We start from the raw sequence: 20,837 nt of genomic DNA on the forward strand, positions 1-20,837 counted from the left end.
CATTTCCCTGAGGATTAGTGATGTTGAGCATCTTTCTGTGTGTCTGTTGGCCTTTTGTATGTCTTCTTTGGAAAAATGTCTATTCCGGTCCTCTGTCCATTTTTTTTAATAGATAGGTTTCTTTGTTATTGAGTCGTATGAGTTCTTCATAAATTTTGGACATTAACCCATTATGTAGTACATGGTTTGCAAATATCTTCTCCCATTCTTCTGTAAGTTGCCTTTTCACTTTGTTAATTTTGTTTGCAGTGCACAAGGTTTTATGTTTTTTCTTTTGTTATTTGTGCTTTTGGTGTCATGTCCAAAAAAGTCATTGCCTAGACCATTGTTGAACTTCTTCCTTATGTTTTCTTCTAGGAGATTTATGGAATCAGGTCTTACGTTTAAGTCTTTGATCTATTTCAAGTTAATTTTTGTGAATGGTGTATAGTTGGGGTCCAATTTTATTTTTCTGCATGTGGCTATCTAGTTTTCCCCACACCATTTATTGAAGAGAGTGTCCTTTTCATCAGGTGTTCTTGGCTCCCTTATAAATATTATTTGACCATGTATGTTGGAGTTTAATTCTGGCTTCACTCTCTCCATTGGTCTGTGTGTTTATTTTTATGGTAGTATACTGTTTTAATTACTGTAGCATTATAGTATAGTTTGAAATTGATGCTATGTGCCTCCATTTTTGTTCTTTCTTATGGATTGCTTTGGCTATTCAGGGTCTTTTGTGATTCCATATAAATTTTAGGATGGATTTTTTCAGTTGCTGTGAGAAGGCCATTGGAATTTTGATAGATATTACCTTAAATCTATAGATGGCTTTGGATAGCATGGACACTTTTTAACAATATGAGCTCTCCCAGTCTATTAACATGGAATTCAGTGTCTTTCCGTTTGTTTGTTTCTTCTTTGATTTCTTTCAACAAAGTCTTGTGGTTTTCATTGGGTTGATCATTTCTTTGGTTAAATTTATTTCTAGCTATTTCTTTGTTTTTGATGCTATTGTGAATGGGATAGTTTCCTTTCTTTTTACAGATTTTCATTGGTAGTATATAGAAACACAAATGATTCTCATGTTTTGATTTTATATCCTGTGACCTTACTGAATTCATTGATTAGATTCAACTGTTTATTAGTTGAATCTTTGTGATGTTTAATACATATATCATCATATCATCCACAAATAACAATTTTACTTCTTCCTTTCCTATTTAGATGCCTTTTAGTTCTTTGTCTTGCCTAATTGCTGTAGCCAGGACTTGCAGTACTATGTTGAATAGGAGTGGTGAGAGTTGTTGTTTTCCTGATTTTAGGGGGAAAATTTTTGGGTTTTCTCTATTGAGTGTGATGTTAGCAATGGGTTTGTTGTAGATGCCCTTTAGTATGTTGAGGTATGTTCCCTCCATATGCAGTCTGTTGAGGTTTTTTATCATGAAAAGGTATTTTTTGTCAACTACTTTTTCTACATCTATTGAGAAGATCATATGATTTTTATCTTTCATTTTGTTAACGTGGCATGTCACATTTATTAATTTGCATGTGTTGAACTATCCTTGCATCTCAGGGATAAATTGTTCTTGGTCACGATGTGTAATCTTTTTAATGAGTTCTTGAATTGGTTTGGTAGAATTTTGTTGAGAATTTTTGCATCTTTTTTCAATAGGGATATTGGTCTGTAGTTTTCTTGTAGTGTCCTTATCTGGCTTAGGTATTGGGGTGTTGCTGGCCTCATAGAATGAGTTTGGGAGTCTTTCTTTTTTATTTTTTTGGAAGACTTTGAGAAGGCTTGGCATTAATTCTTCTTTAAATACTTGGTATAATTTCCTAGTGAAGAAATCTGGTCCTGGGGTTTTCTATGTTGGGAGGTTTTTGATTACTGATTCTTAATATTTGGTCTAGTCAGACTTTACTTCTTGACTCAGTCTTGGTAGGTTGTATGATTCTAGGAAATTATCCATTTCTTGTAGGTTATCTAATTTGTTCACAGTAGTCTCATGATCTTATTATTTCTATAGTATCAGTTGTAATTTTTCCTCTCTTATTTCTGATATTATTTGAGTCTTTTTTTCTTAGTCTTATGAAAGGCTTGTCAATTTTCCATATCTTTTGAAAAAAAAACAGCTCTTAGCTTTGATCCTCCTATTGTTTTTCTGGTCTCCATTTAATTTATTTCTACTCTCATCTTTTTAATTATTTTCTTCTAATAACTTTGGGCTTAATTTGTTCTTTTTCTAGTTCCTTGAGGTGTAGTTGGGTTTTTCATTTATGATCTTTCTAATTTCTTAATAGAGGAGACCCTAGAATAACCTGGATTTGAATTGCATAGGTTCACTTACATGTGAATTTTTTCGATAAATACAGTTTAGTATTATAAACAGTATTTTCTCTTAGGATTCTCTTACCATTTTTTTCCCCTCTTGCTTACTTTATTGTAAGAATACAGTATGTCGTGCATTGAACATACATACAAAATATTTGTTGATTAACTATATATTATTGATAAGGCTTTTGGTAAATAGTAGGCTACCAGTAGTTACATGGATTTTCAACTGTGTGAAGTTGGTGCCTCTAACCCCCCTACATTATTCAAGGGTCAATGGTATATGCATTTATTGCTATAAACATCCCTCTCAGAACTGCTTTTACAGCATTCATTCCATATGTTTTATTATCTTGTGTTTCATTTATTTCAAGATTTTTTTGGTTATCTTTTTCATTTCTTCCTTGACGCACATGTAGTTCAAGAGTGTGTTGTTTAGTTTCTACGTGTATGTAGTTTTTCCACCTCTCATGTTGATTTCTGTTTCATACCATTGTTGTTGAAAAAGATAGTTGGTTTGATTTCAGTCTTCTTAAATTTGCTAAGACTTTTTTGTGTCCTACCATATGATCTATCCTTGAGAATGTTCCATATGTAATGTGTATTCTGCTGCTGTTAGATCGAGTGTTCTGTGGATGTCTTTTAGATCTATTTCATGTAATGTGTGGTTCAAGTCCATTGTTTCCTTATTGAGTTTCTATCTGGATGATCTTTCACTTTTTGAAAGTGGGTTATTAATTTCCCTGGCTATTATTGTATTGTACTATTTCTCCATATCTGTTAGTATTTGTGTAATATGTTTAGGTGCTCTGATATTGGGTGCATACACATTAACAATTGTTATATCTTCTTGATGAATTGATCCCTTTATCATTATATAATGAATGACTTTCCTTGTTTCTTGTTACTGTTTTTGGCTTGAAGTCTGGTTTGTCTGATATAAGTATATATATATCTTGGTTTCCACTTGCGTGGAATATCTTTTTTCCATCCCTTCTTTTTGAGGATTGTGCATCCTTAAAGCTGAAATGAATCTCTTGAGGAAACTGTAGTTGAATTTTGGCTTTTTATCTGTCAAGGCATTCTGCCTTTTCATTGGTGAATTCAATTCTTTCCATTTAAAGTAATCGTTGATGTATAAGAACTTTATATAAAATGCCATTTTATGGGGCTCCGCAGTGGCTCAGTTGGTTAAGTGTCTGCCTTTGGCTCGGGTCATGATCCCAGGGTTCTGGGATCAAGTCCCATGTTGGGCTTCTTGCTCAGCGGGGAGCCTGCGTCTCCCTCTGCCTCTGCCTGCTGCTCTCCCTGCTTGTGCCCGCTCTCTCTGACAAAAAAATAGAATCTTTAAAGAAAAAGATTAAAAATAATAATAAAATAAAATGCCATTTTATTTATCATTTTCTAGCTTGCTTGTATTTCCACTGTTTTTTTCCCTCCATTTCTACATACCTTTGTATAAATTAATTACTTGCTTTTTCCTTTGTCTTTTGTGCATCTGTTCCCTCTTTCTTCACCTTTTATGCATCTACTATAGGTTTTGTTTTGTGATTACAATGAGTTTATCTTATAAATAAAATTTCATTTTAGGCTGATAGCAACTTATCTTCAAACACCCACAAAGGCTTCACCCTTTTACTATTCCCTTTTATATTAGTATTGTCAAAATGGAGCTTTTTATGTCGTGGATGTTCTACGTCTGACTATAGTTTTCACCTTTCCCAGTGTGTTGTATACTTTTGGTATATTTTATGTCACTAATTAGCATCTTTCAGCTTGAAGAACTCCCTTCACCAGCTTTAGAGTTGGTGAACTCCCTCATCTTCTGTTTGTCTATGAAAGTCTTTATTTATCCTTCATATCTGAAGGATAACTGCCAGATAAAGGATTCTTGTCTGGCAATTTTTATCTTTCAACCCTTTTAATATGTCTTTCTACTCTGTCCTGGCCTGTAAGATTTCTTCTGAGAAATCCACTGAAAACATAATGGGGGTTTCTTTATATATTACATTCTTTTTTTCCTGGCTGCCTTTAAGATTCATTATTATTAATTTTTGATAGTTTCATTATAATTTGTCTAGGAGGAGGCCTTTTTGCATTGAGATAACAAGGGTGATCTCTTAGTTCCATGGACTTGTGTGTCCAAGTCTTTCCCCAGGTTTGGGATGTTCACTATTATGTTTTTAAATAAACTCTCTGCCCTTTTCCTCTTTTTTCCTTCTGGAACCCTGATTATTCTAATATTTTTCTTTTTTGCTGTAATCCCTGAGTTCATACTTTCATTGCTTCCTTTAAATCTTTGTTCTGTCTTCTGCTGAGAGCTCTTTGAATGATTGATTAGTGCCATACATCATAAATATCTAAACTTTGCATTACCATGAAGATATTTACTTCGATGACTGGGCCAGGATCCCAAAGCAAATTTTGCAAAGTAAGGTTGAATCTCTTGGCCTCTTAGGTGTGAAGGTTAAAACAAGAACTTAGTATTACTTATTAAAAGGTTAAAAAAATGAGGCAAATCTATTTTGCTGGTATTGATTATACTAATGAAGCTTTGAGAACTCGCCTCTTCTAGGATCATATGACTTGGATATAAGAAGAAAGGTATTGTAGAAAGCAAAAATAAAAAATCATTACACTTTAAAAAAATATATATTTTTAAGGTTATTCCATAAGATCTTGAAACCTTAACATTTTTTTCTCCAAATATTGCTTGTAGTCTTGTTTAATTAATTTTTTTAAGATTTTGTTTTTTGGGAGGCAGTTTTAGATTCACAACGAAATTCGGAAGAATAAACAGAGATTTCCATATATCTCCTAACTCCACACACGCATAGCCTCCCCCCATTAACACCACTCATTATAATGGTATATTTTTTACTAAGGATGAGCTTATATTGACACATCATAATCACCCAGAGTCCATAGTTTACATTGGGATTTACTCTTGGTTTTGTACATTCTATGGGTTTGGATAAATATATAATGATGTATGTATATTCATCATTATAATACATTACAGAATAATTTTTCTGCCTTAAGAATTCTCTATGCCCCACATAATTCTCTCCCCCCTGACCTCTGTCACCCACTGTTCTCTTTCTCCATAGTTTTGCTTTTTTCAAAATGTCATATAGTTGGAATCATACATTTTGTAGCCTTTTCAGATTGGCTTCTTTTACTTAGTTATATGGAGTTAAGTTCCTTCCACATCTTTTCATGGCTTAATACATCATTTCTTTTTAGAGCTGAATAATTTTCCATTATCTGGATATACCACAGTTAATTCATATATCTGTCTACTGAAGGACATCTTGGTTGTTTTCAAGTTTTGGCAGTTATTAATAAAATTGCTATTCATACTCATGTGCAGGTTTTTGTGTATATGTAAATTCCTATTTCCTTTGAGTGAATACTAAGGAGTGTAATTGCTAGGTGGTATGGTACAAGTATGTTTAGTTTCACAAGAAACTGACAAACTATCAACCAAAACGGCTATACCATTTTTCATTCCCATCAAAATGAATGAGAGTTCCTGTTGCTCCACATCCTTGCCAACATTTAATGTTGTTAGTGTTCTGGATTTTGGCCGTTCTATAGGTGTGTGGTGGTATCTCATTATTTTAATTTGCATTTCCCTATTGACATGATGTGAAGTATCTTTTCCCATGCTTATTTGCTCTCTATATCTTCTGTAGTGAGATGTCTGTAATGTCTTTGGCTAGGTTTTTGTTGGGTTTTTTAATTTTTATTGAGTTTTAAGAGTTCTTTGTATATTTTGAGTAACAGCCCTTTATCAGATGTGTCTTTTACAAATATTTTCTTCTAGTGTTTGTCTTTTACTTTGCATGATACTGTCTTTCACAGAGCAAAAATTTTTAATTTTAATGTAATCCAGCTTATTTATTATTTCTTTCATGGATCATGTTTTTGGTGTTCTGTCTAAAAAAGTATCATCATGCCTAGGGCATCTAAGTTTTCTCTTGTGAATTCTTCTAGGAGTTTTATAGTTTTGACTTTACATTTAGGTCTCTGATCCATTTTTAGGTATTTTTTGTGAAGGATGTAAGGTCTCTGTTTAGATTCATACCTGTACTCTTCAATGTTGAGTTGTTCCAGCACCATTTGTTGAAGAGAGTGTCTTTGCTCCATTGTATTGCCTTAGCACCTTTTTCCAAGATTACTTGAGGGCGCCTGGGTGGTTCAGTTGATGAAGCATCTGCTGTCAGCTCAGGTCATGATCACTGGGTCCTGGGATCGAGCCCCACATCAGGCACCCTGCTCAGCAGGACGTCTGCTTCTCCCTCTTCCTCTGCCCCTTCCCCTGCTCTCTCTCTCTCTCTCTCTGTCTCATTCTCTCAAATAAATAAATAAATAATTTTTTTAAGATTTTATTTATTTATTTGACAGAGAGAGACACGGTGAGAGAGGGAACACAAGCAGGGGGAGTGGGAGAAGCAGGCTTCCCGCAGAGCGGGGAGCCCGATGGGGGCTTAATCCCCGGACCTTGGGATCATGACCCAAGCTGAAGGCAGATGCTTAATGACTGAGCCACCTAGGCGCCCCAATAAATAAAATCTTTTTTAAAAAAAGATCACTTGAATGTAATTTTGGGGTGTCATTCCTGGGTTCTTTGTTCTGTTTCATTGATCTATTTTGTCTATTCTTGTACCAGTACCATATTGTCTTCACTACTGTAGCTTTAAAGTAAGTCTTGCGGTTGGATGGTGTCAGTCTTCCAACTTTAGTGTTCTCTTTCAATATCATATTGGCTATTGTGGGCCTTTTTCCTCTTCATATAAACTTTAAAATCAGCTCGTAAATATCCACAAAATAATGATCGATTTTGACTGAAATTGCATTGAATCTGAAAGTGGAAAGAATTGACATCTTCATAGTACTGATTCTTCCTACCCGTAAATATGGAGTGTCTTTGTATTTATTTAGTTCTTTGATTTCATTCATTAGAGTTTTGTAATTTTCTTCATATAGTTCTAATATATATATATTTTATTTTTTTTAAAAAAAGATTTTATTTGAGAGGGAGGGCGTGCACGAGTAAGAGAGCACAAGCAGGGGGAGCAGTAGAGGGAGAGGGAGAAGCAGACTTCCCACCAAGCAGGGAGCCTGACTTGGGGCTTGATCTCAGGACCCTGAGATAACAACCCGAGCCGAAGGCAGCTCCTTAACCGACTGAGCCACCCAGGCACTCCTAATACATACATATATTTTAGATTTATGTTTAAGTATTTCATTTTTGAGGGTGCTAATGTAAATGTTACTGTGTTTTTTATTTCAAATTCTACTTGTTCGTTATTGACATATAGGAAAGAAATTGACTTTTTTTTATTAATCTTGTATCCTGAACCTTGCTGTAATTGCTTATTAGTTTCAGGAATTTCTTTGTCAGTTCTCTTGGATCTTGTACATAAATGATCATGTCATCTATGAACAAAGTTTTATGTCTTCCTTCCAGTCTGTATCTTTCATTCCCTTTTCATGCCTTAATTGCATTAACACAGGAGGATTCCCATATGATGCTGAAAGGGAGTGGTGAACTGAGACATCCTTTCTTTACTTGATCTTAGTAGGAAAACTTCTAGTTTCGCACCATTGGTATAATGTTAACTGTAGGTGGTTTTTTTAGAAAGTCTTTTATCAAGTTGAGAAAGTTTCACTGTCTTCCTACTATAGCAAGAGTTTTCATCATGAATGGTTGTTAGATTTTGTCAAATGCTTATTCTGCATATATAACTGATTTTTTTCTTTATTAGTCTTTAATGTATTGGTTTATATTAACTGATTTTTGAGTATTGAACTACCCATGCATTCCTGGGATATGTCCCACCTGGTTTTGGTGTGTAATTTTTTTTACACATTGTTGAATTTGATTTGCTAATATTTTGAGGATTTTGAATCTTCGGTCGTGAGAGTGATTGTTTTGTAGTTTTCTTGTAATGTCTTTGTCTGGTTTTGGTATTTAGGTAATGCTAGCGTCATAGAATGACTTGTAGTATTCCTTCTGCTTCTATCCTCTGAAAGAGATTGTAGAGAATTGGAATAATTTCTTACTTAAATGCTTGGTAGTTCACTAGTGAACACATCTGGCCCTGGTGCTTTCCTTTTTTTTGAAGTTTCCTAATTCATTAAGTTTCTTTAATATATATGGGTGTATTCAAATCATGTATTTCTTGCTTTGTGAGTTTTGCTTGATCGTCTCTTTCAAAGAATTGGCCCATTTCATTGAGATTATCAAACTTCTGGGCATAGACTTATTCATGGTATTCTTTTATTATGCTTTTAATGGTATTGATGTCCACTCTCATTTCTGATATTAGTAATATGTGTCCTCTCTCTTTATTTCTTAGTCTAGCTAGAGGCTTATTGATTTTATTAACTTTTCAGAGAACTGCCTTTTAGTTTCATTGATAGTCTCTGTTGGTGTACTGTTTTCAATTTCATTGATTTCTGCTGTTTTTGTTTTTTTTCTTACTTTAGATTTAATCTGCTCCCTTTTAAAAAAACACATTTATTTATTTATTTATTTATTTGAGAGAGAGAAAAAGAGTGAGTGTGCAAGTGGGGGCGGAGGGGCAGAGGGAGGAGAAAATCTTGAAGCAGACTCCCCAGTGAGTGCACAGCTTGGATGCTTGGATCGTGACCTGAGCCGAAATCCAGAGTCAGGTGCTCAACTAACTCAGCTACCCAGGTGCTGCTCTACTCTCCTTTCTTTCTTTCCTTTCTTTCTTTCTTTCTTCCTTTCTTTCTTTCTTTCTTAAAGATTTTGTTTATTTATTTGACAGAGAGAGACAACAGCGAGAACAGGAACACAAGCAGGGGGAGTGTGAGAGGAAGAAGCAGACTTCCTGCTGAGCCAATGCAGGGCTCGATCCCGGGACCCTAGGGTCATGACCTGAGCCGAAGGCAGAGGCTTAACGACTGAGCCGCTAAGGCAACCCTACTCTTCTTTTTTTTTTTTTAAGTGGAAACTTAGATTATTGATTTTTAGTCTTTCTTCTTATATATGCATTCAATGTCATAAAGTTCCTTCTAAGGACTGCTTTTGCCATATTCTTTTTTTTTTTTAAGATTTTATTTATTTGACAGAGAGAGACAGCGAGAGCAGGAACACAAGCGGGTGGAGTGGCAGAAGGAGAAGAAGGCTTCCAGCTGAGCTGGGAGCCCAATGTCGGCCTTGATCCCAGGACCCTGGGATTATGACCTGAGCCAAAGGCAGCCGCTTAATGACTGAGCCACCCAGGCATGCCATTTCATGTATTTTGATGAGTTGTGTTTTTATTTTCATTAGTTCAAATAATTTTTCATTGCTCTTGAGATTTCTTGACTTGTGTTTTATTTATAGATGTGTTATTTAATCTCCAGGCATTTTAGGATTTTCCAGTAGTTCTTTTGTTACTGATTTCTAGGTTCATTTGTTGTGCTTTTTTTAATTTGTATCTTTATTATGTTAATCACCATACATTACATCAATAGTTTTTGATGTAGTGTTCCATGATTCATTGTTTGCATATAACACCCAGAGTGGTCCATGCAGTACATGGCCTCTTTAATACCCATCACCAGGCTAACCCATCCCCCTACCCCCCTCCCCTCTAGAACCCTCAGTTTGTTTTCTCAGAGTCCATAGTCTCTCATGGTTCCTCTCCCCCTCCGATTTCCCCCCCCTTCATTCTTCCTCTCCTGCTATCTTCTTCTTCTTCTTCTTTTTTTTTTTTTTAACATATAATGTATTATTTGTTTCAGAGGTCCAGGTCTGTGATTCAACAGTCTTACACAATTCACAGCGCTCGCCATAGCACATACCCTCCCCAGTGTCTATCACCTAGCCACCCCATCCCTCCCACCCCCCACCACTCCAGCAACCCTCAGTTTGTTTCCTGAGATTAAGAATTCCTCATATCAGTGAGGTCATATGATACATGTCTTTCTCTGATTGACTTATTTTGCTCAGCTAATACCCTCCAGTTCCATCCATGTCATTGCAAATGGCAAGATTTCATTCCTTTTGATGGCTGCATTAATTAATATTCCATTGTATATATATATACCACATCTTCTTTATCCATTCATCTGTCGATGGACATCTTGACTCTTTCCATAGTTTGGCTGTTGTGGACATTGCTGCTATAAACATCGGGGTGCATGTACCCCTTCGGATCCCTACATTTGTGTCTTTGGGGTAAATACCCAGTAATGCAATTGCTGGGTCATATGGTAGCTCTATTTTCAACTCTTTGAGGAACCTCCTTACTGATTTCCAGAGTGGTTGCACCAGCTTGCATTCCCACCAACAGTGTAGGAGGGTTCCCCCTTCTCTTCATCCCCACCAACATTTGTCGTTTCTTGACTTGTTAATTTTAGCCATTCTGACTGGTGTGAGGTAGTATCTTGTTGAGGTTTTTATTTGGATTTCCCTGATGCCAAGCAATGTTGAGCACTTTTTCATGTGTCTGTTGGCCATTTGGATGTCTTCTTTGGAAAAATGTCTGTTCATGTCTTCTGCCTATTTCTTTTTTTTTTTTTTAAGATTTTATTTATTCATCACACAGAGAGAGAGCACATAAGCAGGGGGAGAGGCAGAGGGAGATGGAGAAGCAGACCCCCACCGAGCTGGGAGCCAGACGCAGGGCTCGATCCCAGGACCTGGAGATCATGACCTGGGTCGAAGGCAGGCGCTTAACCATCTCAGCCACCCAGGCGCCCCTTCTGCCCATTTCTGGATTGGATCATTTGTTCTTTGGGTGTTGAGTTTAAGAAGTTCTTTATAGATTTTGGATACTAGTCCTTTATCTGATATGTCATTTGCAAATATCTTCTCCCATTCTGTCGGTTGTCTTTTGGTTTTGTTGACTGTTTCTTTTGCTGTTCAAAAGCTTTTTATCTTGATGAAGTCCCAATAGTTCATTTTTGCCATTGCTTCCCTTGCCTTTGGTGATGATTCTAGGAAGAAGTTGCTGTGCTGAGGTTGAAGAGGTTGCTGCCTGTGTTCTCCTTTGGGATTTTGGTGGACTCCTGTCTGACATTTAGGTCTTCAACCATTTTGAGTCTATTTTTGTGTGTGGTGTAGTTTCATTCTTCTGCATGTGGCTGTCCAATTTTCCCAACACCATTTGTTGAAGAGACTGTCTTTTTTCCATCAGACATTCTTTCCTGCTTGTCAAAGATTAGTTGACCATAGAGTTGAGGGTCCATTTCTGGGCTCTCGATTCTGTTCCATTGATCTATGTGTCTGTTTTTGTGCCAGTCCCATACTGTCTTGATGATGACAGCTTTGTAATAGAGCTCGAAGTCTGGAATTGTGATGCCACCAGCTTTGCTTTTCTTTTTCAACATTCCTCTGGCTATTTGGGGTCTTTTCTCTTCCATACAAATTTTAGGATTATTTGCTCCATTTCTTTGAAAAAAGTTGGTGGTATTTTGATAGGGATTGCATTGAATGTGTAGATTGCTCTAGGTAGAATTGCCATCTTCACAATATTTGTTCTTCCAATCCATGAGCATGGAACGTTTTTCCATTTCTTTGTGTCTTCCTCAGTTTCTTTCATGAGTATTTTATAGTTTTCTGAGTACAGATTCTTTGCCTCTTTGGTTAGCTTTATTCCTAGGTATCTTATGGTTTTGGGTGCAGTTGTAAATGGGATCAACTCCTTCATTTCTCTTTCTTCTGTGGTGTTGGTGTATAGGAATGCCACTGATTTCTGTGCATTGATCTTATATCCTGCCACTTTACTGAATTGCTGTATGAGTTCTAGCCGTTTTGGGGTGGAGTCTTCTGGGTTTTCCACATAAAGTATCATATCATCTGCAAAGAGTGAGAGTTTGACTTCTTTTTTGCCGATTTGGATGCCTTTGATTTCTTTTTGTTGTCTGATTGCTGTGGCTAGGACTTCTAATACTATGTTGAATAGCAGTGGTGATAGTGGACCTCCCTGCCGTGTTCCTGACCTTAGGGGGAAAGCTCTCAGTTTTTCCCCATTGAGAATGATGCTGTGGGTTTTTCACCCATAGATGGCTTTTATGATATTGAGGTATGTACCCTCTGTCCCTATACTCTGAAGAGTTTTGATCAAGAAAGGATGCTGTACTTTGTCACATGCCTTTTCTGCATCTATTGAGAGGATCATATGTTTCTTGTTATTTCTTTTGTAATGTATTGTATCACATGGATTGATTTGCGGATGTTGAACCAACCTTGCAGCCCAGGGATAAATGCCACTTGGTCGTGGTGAATAATCCTTTTAATGTACTGTTGGATCCTATTGGCTAGTATTTTGGTGAGAATTTTTGCATCCATGTTCATCAGGGATATTGGTCTGTAATTCTCCTTTTTGATGGGGTCTTTCTCTGGTTTGGGGATCAAGGTAATGGTGGCCTCATAAAATGAGTTTGGATGTTTTCCTTCCATTTCTGTTTTTTGGAACAGTTTCAGAAGAATAGGTATTAATTCTTCTTTAAATGTTTGGTAGAATTCCCCTGGGAAACCATCTGGCCCTGGGCTTTTGTTTGTTGGGAGATTTTTGATGACTGCTTCAATTTCCTTAGTGGTTATAGGTCTGTTCAGGTTTTCTGTTTCTTCCTGGTTCAGTTTTGGTAGTTGATACATCTCCAGGAATGCATCCATTTCTTCCAGGTTATCAATTTGCTGGCATAGAGTTGCTCATAATATGTTCCTATAATTTTTTGTATTTCTTTGGTGTTGGTCGTGATCTCTCCTCTTTCATTCATGATTTTGTTGATTTGAGTCATTTTTCTTTTTGATAAGTCTGGCCAGGGGTTTATCAATCTTGTTAATTCTTTCAAAGAACCAGCTCCTAGTTTCGTTGATCTGTTCTACTGTTCTTTTGGTTTCTAGTTCATTGATTTCTGCTCTGATCTTTATTATTTCTCTTCTCCTGCTGGGTTTAGGCTTTATTTGCTGTTTTTTCTCCAGCTCCTTTAGGTGTAGGGTTAGGTTGTGTATTTGAGACCTTTCTTGTTTCTTGAGAAAGGCTTTTATTGCTATATACGTTCCTTGTAGGACCGGCTTTGCTGCATCCCAAAGATTTTGAACAGTTGTGTTTTCATTTTCATTGGTTTCCATGAATTTTTTAAATTCTTCTTTAATTTCCTGGTTGACCCATTCATTCTTTAGTAGGATGCTCTTTAGCCTTCAATGTATTTGAGGTCTTTCTGACTTTCGTCTTGTGATTGAGTTCTAGTTTCAAAGCACTGTGGTCTGAAAATATGCAGGGAATGATCCCAGTCTTCTGGTACCAGTTGAAACCTGATTTTGTGACCTAGGATGTGATCTATTCTGGAGAATGTTCCATGGACAGTAGAGAAGAATGTGTATTCCGTTGCTTTGGGATGTAATGTTCTGAATACATCTGTGAAGTTCATTTGGTCCAGTGTGTCATTTAAAGTCTTTATTTCCGTGTTGATCTTTTGCTTAGATGATCTGTCCATTTCAGTCAGGGGGGTGTTAAAGTCCCCCACTATTTTGTATTGTTGTCAATGTGTTTCTTTGCTTTTGTTATTAATTGCCTTATATAGTTGGCTGCTCCCATGTTAGGGGCATAGATATTTACAACTGTTAGATCTTCTTGTTGGATAGACCCTTTAAGTAGGATATAGTGTCCTTCCTCATCTCTTATTACAGTCTTTGGTTTAAAATCTAATTTGTTTGATATAAGGATTGCCACCCCAGCTTTCTTTTGGTGTCCATTAGCATGGTAAATGGTTTTCCACCCCCTCATTTTCAATCTGGGGGTGTCTTTGGGTCTAAAATGAGTCTCTTGCGGACAGGATCTTGATGGGTCTTGTTTTTCTATCCAATATGATACCCTCTGTCTTTTGATGGGGGCATTTAGCCTATTTCCATTCAGGGTAACTATTGAAAGATATGAATTTAGTTCCATTGTATTGCCTGTAAGGTGACTATTACTGTATATTGTCTGTGTTCCTTTCTGGTCTATCTTGCTTTTCGGCTCTCTCTTTGCTTAGAGGACCCCTTTTAATATTTCTTGTAGGACTGTTTTCATGTTTGCAAATTCCTTTAGTTTTTGTTTGTCCTGGAAGTTTTTTATCTCTTTCTATTTTCAGTGACAGACTAGCTGGATATAGAATTCTTGGCTGCATATTCTTCTCGTTTAGTGCTCTGAATATATCATGCCTGTGCTTTCTGGCCTGCTGGATCTCTGTGGATAGGTCTATTGCCAGTCTAATGTTTCTACCATTGTAGGTTACAGATCTCTTCTCCCGAGCTGCTTTCAGTATTTTCTCTTTGTCTCTGAGATTCGTAAGTTGTACTATTAGATGTCAGGGTGTTGACCTATTTTTATTGATTTTGAGGGGGATTCTCTGCCTCCTTGATTTTGATGCCTGTTTCCTTTCCCAAATTAGGGAAGTTCTCTGCTGTAATTTGCTCCAGTATACCTTCTGCCCCTCTCTCTCTTTCTTCTTCTTCTGGGATCCCAATTATTCTAATGTTGTTTTGTCTTATGGGATCGCTTATCTCTCGAATTCTGCCCTTGTGACCCAGTAGTTGTTTATCTTTTTCTCAGCTTCTTTATTTTTCATCATTTGGTGTTCTATATCACTAATTCTCTTTTCTGCCTCATTTATCCTAGCAGTTAGAGCTTCCATTTTTGATTGCCCCTCATTGATAGCCTTTTTGATTTCGACTTGGTTAGATTTTAGTTCTTTTATTTCTCCAGAAGGGGTTTCTCTAATATCTTCCATGCTTTTTTCAAGCCCAGCTAGTATCTTAAAAATTGTCATTCTGAACTCTAGTTCTGACATCTTACTAATGTCCGTATTGGTTAGGTCCCTGGAAGTCGGTACTGCTTCTTGTTCTTTTTTTTGAGGTGATTTTTCCCATTTTGTCATTTTGTCCAGAGGAAAATAGGTGAATGAGAGAACTAAGTGCTAACAGGGTGACAAAGACCCCAGAAAAATATACACTAAACAAATCAGATGAGACCTGAAACTGGGGGAAAAGAAAGGGAAAAAAGAAAAAAAAAAAAGATAAAAACCAGAATATGATCAAATATGATTAGGCTGGTGCAAAGATCACTGCCACACATTAGATTTTGGGCGTATTTTGGTCTGTCAAAAGAAAGTGCCTCCCAAAATTTTAAAGAAAGAAAAACATATATGTGCAAAAATAATGGTTGATACCTTGAAGGGATGGAATATGTCTGTAAAGATGAAAATTATAAAAGATTTTATAAAAGGAATTGATAAGTTGGTTGAAAAAAGAAAGAAGAGAATTTGAAAAAAGAGAATGTGATCAGGCAGGAGACTAGAACAAAGCCATACACTAGAGATTTAGGGTATATTTTAGTCTGTTAGAAGAAATTGTATCTCAAAATTTTAAAAGAGAGAACAACATATATATACCAAAAATAAGGTTAACTACTATGAAGGGATAGAATATGACTCTCAAAATGAAAAAATTTTTTTATTATGTTGATCACCACACATTACAGCATTAGTTTTTGATGTAGTGTTCCATGATTCATTGTTTGCGTATAACACCCAGTGCTCCATGCAGAACGTGCCCTCTTTAATACCCATCACCAGGCTAACCCATCCCCCCCAAAAAAGATAAGATGGTTAAAAAAAGGAAAAAGAAAAGTTCAAAAAGAAAAAAAATATAACTTTGAAATACTAAAGAATCATGGGAAAAAAGCCATGAATTCTATGTGTAGTATTTCCCTAGTGCTGGAGTTCTGCCGTTCTCATTGATCGGTAAACTTTGTCTTGGCTGGCTGTTCTTGCTGATCTTCTGGGGGAGGGGCCTGTTTCCGTGGTTTCCAAATGTCTTTGCCGGAGGCGGAATTGCCCCCCCCCTCCCCCCACCTTGCCGGTTCCAGGCTAAGTAATCAGCTCGGGTTTGCCCTCGGGAGCTTTTGTTCCTTGCAAGCTTTCCACACAGCGTTGGAGGACGAGAGTGAAAATGGCGGCCTCCCAATCTCTGCCCTGGAGGAGATGAGAACTCAGGGCCCCGCTCCTCAGTGCGCCCCCAGAGAAAAGCAGTTAGTCACTTCCGTCTCCCGGGTGTCCAGCCGCACTCCGAGCTCACCCGGCCTGTGACCGAGTGTTTCTATCTCTGGCACCCGGCCCGGTGTGGAGTCTCCAAACCCAGCCAATTCCTCCGGTGCGCTCCGCTCCTCCTGGGGGAGGAAGGAGAGTCTCTCCAGATCTGCCGCTTGTTGGGTCCCTGCTGGAGGAGCAGTGGCCCAACTGTGCCGCGGATCATGGGTTATGGCAACCCGGAGCTGAGAGCCCACTCCTTGGCTCCGTCTCTGCAGCCGGCTTCCCCGCTCTGATAGGTGGGAGCTCTGTTGCACTTAGGCACCCCCAGTCTCTCTGTGACCCGGAGGGTCCTGAGACCACACTGTCCTGCGAGGGTTCCACCCCTAGCTTAGCCCCTGGAGCCACATCCTTCAGCAGAGCTGACTTTTAAAAGTTCAGATTTTGTGCTCCGCGGCTCTATCACTTGCCGGAAGCCGCCGACGGAGGCCCCCTCCCCCGCCGTCTATCCTCCCGAAAATCGCCTCCGATTCACTTCTCCCCACATCCTACCTTCCAGAAAGTGGTCAGTTTTCTGTTCAGAGAGTTGCTGCTATTCTTTTCTTCACTCTCCTGTTGAGTTTGTAGGCGTTTAGAATGTTTTGATCCCTATCCGGCTGAATTCTTGGGACCAGACAAAATTTAGGTCTCCTACTCCTTCGCCATCTTGCTCGTCCTCTTAATTTGTTGTGCTTTGAAAGTAGGTATTATGTGATTTTTCTTTCAAATTTGTTAAGGTGTGCTTTATGGCCGAGAATATGATCTATCTTGGTGAATGTTTCAGATGAACTTGAGAAAAGTGTATATTTTCATATTGTAAGAAGTAATCTATAAAGGTCAGTGATATCCATTTGAGAATATTGTTGAGTTCACCTATGTCCTTAATGATTTTCTGTGTGCTGAGTTTGTCCATTTCAGATGAAGGGGTGTTGAAGTCTCCGAATATGATACTGTATTCATGTAGTTCTGTCAGTTTTTGCCTCTTGTAGTTGGATGCTCTGTTCTTAGTTTCATAACCATTAAGATTTTATAATGTCTTCTAGGAGAATTTATCTCTTTAGCATCGTGGAATGCCCTGCTTTATCCTCAACTATTTGCTTTAACGTCTTGCTTTTTGAAATTATTAGAGCTACTCTGCTTTCATTCTTACATTTTTGAGATATAATTGACATATAACATTATATTAGTTTCAGGTGTACAATAATGATTCAGTATTTGTATATTTTGCACAGTGGTTATCACTGTATATCTGGTCAATATTCATCACTACACATAGTTTACAGTTGTTCTTCCTTGTGATGATAACTTTTAAGATCTGTCCTAACAGCTTTGAAATATACAATACAGTATTATTAACTATAGTCACCGTGATGTACATTATATCCCTAGTACTCCTGCTTTTTATTAGTCTTAGCATGGTATATTTTTATACATTTGTTTGCATTTAACCTATATATGTTTTTATATTTAAACAAAATACTATTTAAATATTTTTACAGTGTCTTAAAAGACAATGTCTTTTGTTATATTTATCCCATTGACATTTTAAAGGATTTTTGATATATTTGTGTTAATATGTGACATATTCATTACTGTTTTCTGTTTGTTGCCCTTGTTCTTTGTTTCCATTTCTGTTTCACTTTTTCTGCCATTCTTGTTTTAATTGAGCATTTTATATGATCTCATTTTCTCTTCTTTCCTAGCTTATTAGTTTTACTTATTTTTTTTTTAGTGGTGGCTCTAGAATTTGCAATTATATTTACAGTAATCCAGGTCTACTTTCAAATAGTAGTATACCATGTCACAGGTACTGCGAGTACCTTATAATAATGAGGTAATATTGGGGCGCCTGGGTGGCTCAGTCGTTAAGCGGCTGCCTTCAGCTTAGGTCATGATCCCGGAGTCCTGGGATCGAGCCCCATATCAGGCTCCCTACTTGGCAGGAAGCCTGCTTCTCCCTCTCCCACTCCCCCTGCTTGTGTTCCCTTTCTGGGGATGTATCTGAGAGACACATCTCTCTCTGTCAAATAAATAAATAAAATCTTTAAAAAAAATAATCAGAGAATACTAATTTCTTCCTCTGTCCCTTGTATCATTGCTGTCAATCATTTCACTTGTATATAAGCATATATAAATATATAATTGTATATATAGGATAGGTACAAAAACATACATAATTGAATACATTTTTTTATTTAGTATTTTGAACAAATTATATGTTCAATCAGGTAAAAATAAGAAAAATCAAGTTTTTATTTTACCATCACTTAGTCCTTCAGGGCTTTTCCTTTCTTTATATAGATTAAAGTTTGTGGCCTATATTATTTTTTTTCCTTTTAACATTTCTTGCAAGGCAGGTCTCGTTCCAACAAATTCCCCTAATTTTTATTGGAGAAAGTCTCATTTCTCATTCATTTTTGAAGGATAATTTTACAGAATATGAAACTTGGGGGTTGATGGGTTTTTTTTCTCTCAACACTTTACCCACTTTCTTCCTGCTTCATGATTTGAGAAGTTGGATTTAACTCTTCTTACCTTTATTTCTCTATAGATAAGATGTTTTTTCCTCTGGCTTCTTTCAAGATTTTTTATTTTTAATTTTGTATAATTTAAAAGTGGTATACCTAGGTGTGGTTTGTTGTTTTTGTTTTTGTTTTTTTAAGATTTTATTTATTTATTTGATAGAGAGAGACACAGCGAGAGAGGGAACCCAAGCAGGGGAAGTGTGGGAGGGAGAAACAGGCTTCCCGCCGAGCAGGGAGCCCAATGTGGGGCTCAATCCCCAGGACTCTGGTCCCAAAGGCAGACGCTCAGTCCCCAGGACTCTGGTCCCAAAGGCAGACGCTTAGACAGACGCCTGAGCCACCCAAGTGCCCCCCTGGGTGTGGTTTTTAAGGCATTTATCCTGCTCGTGTTCTCTGAGCTTCCTTGACCTGTGGTTTGGCATTTGATGTTAATTTGGGTAAGTTCCTTAATCATTTTTGTTTCAAACATTTCTTCTGTTGCTTTCTCTTCTCCTTCTGGTATTTCCATTACCATATCTTCCTGTATGTCACATCTTTTGTAGTTGTCCCACAGTTCTTGGATAATCTGTTGTGTTCTTTTTTTAGTCTTTGTTCTCTTTTCTTTTGGGGTTTTTAGGATTTTATTGATATATCTTCTGCCTTAGAGATTATTTCCTCATCTGTATCCAGTATACTAATAAGGTCATGAAAAGTATTGTTTCTGTGGTTGTGTTTTTTACCCATAGCATTTGCGGGGGTGGGGGGTGGCTTTCTAAGGAAATCTGATGATTTCCATCTCTGTGCTTACATTGCCCACCTATTCTTACATGCTTTTTACTTTATCCATTAGAGCCCTTAGCATATTAATCTTAGATGTTTTAAATTCCCAGTCTGATCATTCCAACATCTCTTCCATGTCTGGTTCTGCTCTGTCTCTTCACATTGTGTTTTTTCCTTTTGGTATGCCTTATAATTTTTTGATAGCCAGACGTGATATTCCAGTAAAAGGAAGTGCTATAAATAGGTCCTTAGTAATCTTGTGAGGTGTAGGGGGATGGCAAGTTTTCTGTATCCTATGATTAGCTCTCTGTTTTAGTGAGCCCATGCCTCTAGACTGTGAGCTTCGTAAGTTTTTCTCTGTGTTTTTCCTCCCTGCTAGGTGGGATAGGATGACTAGAATGAGCTGATTAGGCTTCCTCAGGTTGGTTAAGCTCTGCTAATACCCGAACAGGTGAGGATTTGGTGAACTAGTTTAAAAAAAAAAAAAAGAACAGAGTGTATTTCAAAATGGTTCCTTTTCCCCTTTCCTTGCTGGAAACCCAAGGGTATTTGTGTCTGGTATTTACCATGGGAATCTGCTTGGGCATCTCGAGGTAAATTTCACAATATTACAGGAGGCCCTCCCTCACCCATAACTGGGTCCCTCTGTAGTTTTTCAGTCTTGAATTTGTCCACACGGAGCCTCCAACAATTCTTAAATTACAGTTCAGATTCCTCTGGCACTGGTTCCTCTGGCAGTTTCTGCTCGCTGAGTCTCTGCTCTGGTAAGCTGCAGTTCTCTGTATTCACCTGTTAGTCTCTCAAATCTTGGGAGCAGCAGTTCCTGCGCCCTCCCCTCTCTTAGGAATCCAAGAAGAGGTGTTGATTTCTAAGCTCCTTACAGAACCAGAAAACTACTTGTAGTTCTTGGTATATCTTATTGGTATATCTTGAAATTTTAATTTGTGACATGTGTTTTTTTGTATTTCTCTAGATATAATCTTGGGAAAGGTATATAGTTCACAGCAAATATTCTGATGAAACTTTCTTCAGTTGAGTATATAGATTCTAATTATTTTTTCATGAAGCACCAAAATTTTTAGATTTTTTTTTGTAATGTGTCTATATATGATTGAATGTTTAGATGTTACTGAAATACAGTTAAAAGGTTACTTTTTGCATTATTT

At 37.3% G+C, this 20,837-nt stretch overlaps 1 protein-coding gene across 1 annotated transcript in view; it reads left to right on the forward strand.

Annotated features, from left to right (window-relative positions):
- PTPN4 (protein tyrosine phosphatase non-receptor type 4) overlaps positions 1-20,837 on the forward strand; it is a 221,620-nt gene that overhangs the window by 130,028 nt on the left and 70,755 nt on the right. The gene's annotated exons all lie outside the window — the stretch shown is intronic.

Source organism: Eumetopias jubatus, unplaced genomic scaffold, assembly GCF_037043125.1.
Source record: "Eumetopias jubatus isolate StellerSeaLion01/CBP00866 unplaced genomic scaffold, mEumJub1_p1.0 scaffold_3, whole genome shotgun sequence".
In the NCBI taxonomy this organism is placed as follows: domain Eukaryota; kingdom Metazoa; phylum Chordata; class Mammalia; order Carnivora; family Otariidae; genus Eumetopias; species Eumetopias jubatus.